Source organism: Choristoneura fumiferana, chromosome 25, assembly GCF_025370935.1.
Source record: "Choristoneura fumiferana chromosome 25, NRCan_CFum_1, whole genome shotgun sequence".
In the NCBI taxonomy this organism is placed as follows: Eukaryota; Metazoa; Arthropoda; class Insecta; order Lepidoptera; family Tortricidae; genus Choristoneura; species Choristoneura fumiferana.
In genome coordinates, this window is record NC_133496.1 from 630,621 (window position 1) to 634,704 (window position 4,084).

Consider the following 4,084-nt stretch of genomic DNA (forward strand, 5'->3'; position numbering starts at 1 on the left):
CAGTGTCAAAGTAAGCTCTCTTTGAGAGGGACGTTGTACGGTGATTGTAGTTTTTGCAACTTGATAGTAAAATTCCAGAAACCACGTGGAGACAATTTGCGCATTAAAAAATGTCAGACACGAGAGCAATATAGAATTTTGTGATCACTGTTCACTGTTAAGGTTAATCGCCGCATAAAACACTATCAAAATTATATACTTCAACTAGCCAAAGAAACAGAAATAGCAAAATTAGATATTGTCTACATCCGCCATGTTCGAATGCTACAAATCGAATCTCATTACCCTTTACATCTGGATAAATTTTCGAGCACGCTTGTCACAATAGGGCTTACAATTCTATCGATAGTTCTCCCACCACTAGCGCAGGTAAGCAAAGTCCGTTTGTGGTAAATTAGGTGCGGAAACAAACCAGTCGCTGCCCTCTGCGAATAAATTAGGGGGCGGCTGGTAGAGCTGGCCGAAGCTTCGGTTTTAGCTTCGGCATCGGCCAAAAGAACGTCGGCGGGGTGCGTTATCAAATCGCGGTAAGTTTAAAAATATGTATATAATTATATATAGTTAAGTCAGGCTAATAACGCCTAGCAACCAAAAACGCTGAAAAAAACACGTTTCTTGTATGACGACCCCTTTTAATTTGTAACTTTACTTTATTTTTAGTATTTGTTGTTATACCGCCACAGTAATACATAATCTGTGAAAATTTCATGTGTCTAACTTTTACGGCTTAAGAGATAGAGCCCTGTGACAGACGGACGGACAGACAGACAGACAGCGGAGTCTCAGTAATAGGGTCCCGTTGGCACCCTTTGGGTACGGAACCATACATTCATTGACGAAATAAAACGTCAAACACTGCAATACTGTACCTATTCAATACACAATATACTTAGGTAATAATAATTGCCAACTTTACAGGATTGTTATAATTCTCCTGAGACACGCCGATGGGGTCAGAAGGTTCTCGAATGGCGTCCGCGGACCGGGAGACGAGCTCACAGTAGGCCTCCAACAAGATGGAGCGACGACCGACCTGTAGTTTGCCGGTTTTTTGCTACGTTGGTTATTTTTTTAACCTTAGTGATTGAATCGTCTTTTTCCATTTCGGCTTCGGCCAAAAACTGGTTGCAGGTCGGACACTATTTGGTGTACCCTGTCCTTGTAATTAGTCGTTGAGGCAACCTGGGAATAGACCTTTTTTCTCATTAGGCAAGCTGGCTTGGAAGTAGCTTGAGTTGGATGATACTTGGTAGACTTGATTAGTAAATGGCACCTTGAAATATGGTCTTTTTTTAACCGACTTCAAAAAAGGAGGAGGTTCTATGTTCCAATGTTTGTATTTGTTTTTTTTTTATTTATTTTTTTTATTTTTTATTCGACTGGATGGCAAACGAGCAAGTGGGTCTCCTGATGATAAGAGATCACTACCGCCCATACACACCTGCAACACCTGTTTTATGTATGTTCACCGATTACTCAGTCAATTGTGGACCGATTTTCAAGATTCTTTTGAGGTGGTCCCATTGTCACCAAGTCAAGATCTGATGATGGAATCCTAGGGAAATCGAGGGCAAATCGCAAATTTTATACGCACACCTCTGGATTTTGGCATTTTTAGCATCATGATAAGCATTTACATTTAGAAAGTATCATTTGGTAAACTGGACCTGATGAAGAAGACCGTAGATGACCAATGGAACTCGTCAAAGCTAAGTAATGCTCGCTCGTGCGACTATGAAGCTTTATGTTAATGATTCTTTCGAACTGATCTGATGCTGAAGCCGGAAGGTAGGCAACGGAACTCTGCTATAAAACAACGTCACTAAGCCGTGTTTGGGCTTAATGGAATCGTTGTGAGATGTACTTTGGCTGCAAATCACAAAAAAATGAGAAATAAAGTTTTTTTTTAACAAAAAGTAAAACCGACTCGAAAAAAATAACAAAAGATCACGAAATTCCTAGGCGTATCGTGAAATGGCGCCATTTCATGAATTGGCTAAGGGACATCCGCCATATCGTTCAAAACTCACCGTTTAACGATTTGCCTAGTGACGTTTAGGTAGATCATGAAACGCCGCCATTTCATGATTTAGCCAGTTAAGGCAGATCATGAAATTCCTAGGCATATCATGAAATGACGCCATTTCACGATATGCCTAGGAATTTCGTGATCTGGCGGATTCTACGAGCGGCCGCCGACATTGACACGAAACTTAGGATTTAAATATGCGTAGGTAGTTCTGAATGTTCTGATGACAATATTTCTATTTCTAATGCTGCGGCTACATTATATACAGGGATTCGGCGAATGTTCGACCTGTCGCGACATGTATAGCCACTATTAGCCACGCAGATTTTTTAAAATTTATGACGGTGGAAGCATTCTACACTTCCACTGAACGTAGATATAGTTTAGATATAGTTAGTGTTTAGTATTGTAACTAAGGGACCCCATACATCCCTGTATTTTTATTATTATTATTTTTTGTATTTTTTTTTTGCTTTAATTGTATAATGTAGTTTTTAAGTATTTTATTTGTAATTATATTATTATGAAAAAATGACTTTCTGCCAAGTTTCTTGCGGCGCATTCTTCTTGGCAATGATGGTCTTTCCGAAAGCGCTGGTAGTTTAAAAAAATGACGTGTAAAAGTGCCCATTGCGGCCTATTTACTGAATAAATCATTTGAATTTGAATTTTTGAATTTTTTGAATTTGCAGTTCGTTGTATGCGAATAATTCAGGCGAACTCGGAAGTCCCGCTCCCGTCGGTATTTTACCGCATACCAAAGGGTTCGAAGTACAGCTTTTATTACGAATAGGGCTGACAGAAGTACCGTTTTTTTTTATTCGACTGGATGGCAAACGAGCAAGTGGGTCTCCTGATGGTAAGAGATCACCATCGCCCATAAACATTGCAACACCAAGGGTATTGCAGATGCGTTGCCAACCTAGAGGCCTAAGATGGGATACCTCAAGTGCCAGTAATTTCACCGGCTGTCTTACTCTCCACGCCGAAACACAACAGTGCAAGCACTGCTGCTTCAGGCAGGATTAGCGAGCAAGATGGTGGTAGCAATCCGGGCGGACCTTGCACAAGGTCCTACCACCTGCAAAACCGTTTGTGGCCACCGTGCCGTTTATGGCCATTTATTGTTTAAAATATACGTTTGAAATATATTTATAGTTATAAATCATTTCAAACATTATTCGTTTCAGTATAAACTTTTGAAACTCACTAAACATGTTGTTGTAATATCTACTAGGTAAAATTTTATATATTACTTCAAATGTCAACTGGCCAAAAACGGTACTTTACCCTACACAAGGACGTCGCCAGGGGGGAGCAGGGAGGGGCAGAAATTCTAAAAATGTTGCCAAATGTAAAGCAACGAAACCAAAGTTCTAAGTCTTTGACTTGACTTGCTTGATCGTCATTCCCGTACGTCGAAACCGAAACTCAAATGAAAAATGAAAAGTATGAATTGTAGGTATTTATTGTAATACAGTAAGTTACCTTTACAAATAACAAAGTTATAAAGGTTTGAAATTCAAGATTAGACAGAGAAAGACATACTGGCATGTGACGTCTCCCGCCAGTACCGCCATACTTGCTGCATAGATAAAAACGTTTGAGAAAGAGACAGGTATATAGATTTTTCAAAAAATCACTATAAATCCAATTTTCAACTGATTTAAATTTTCTCAACGCTAAACACTGTCTGTTTATCTATATTTTCATAAAAATATTAAGATATGGCAAAATATAATATTAGTGACAATTCCAATAAATACCTACAATTCATACTTTTCTCATACTCCCCATATCAAAATGCCCCCCCGTTCGCCCCCGAAAACCCCGACATAGTAAATTTCATCAAAATTGTCAGAGCCGTTTCCGGAATTCCCAAAATATATAAATATACAAGAATTACTAGGTATATAATTACCTCATACATTTAAACGTTTCTACTTCCGTCAACCTACGCCTCCGCGGAAGCGAAGCTCTTTCCCTCCACATCTGCCTCCGCTAAAGCCTCCGATAATGTAACTCTACCTACATATAGAATGAAACAAAAACCAG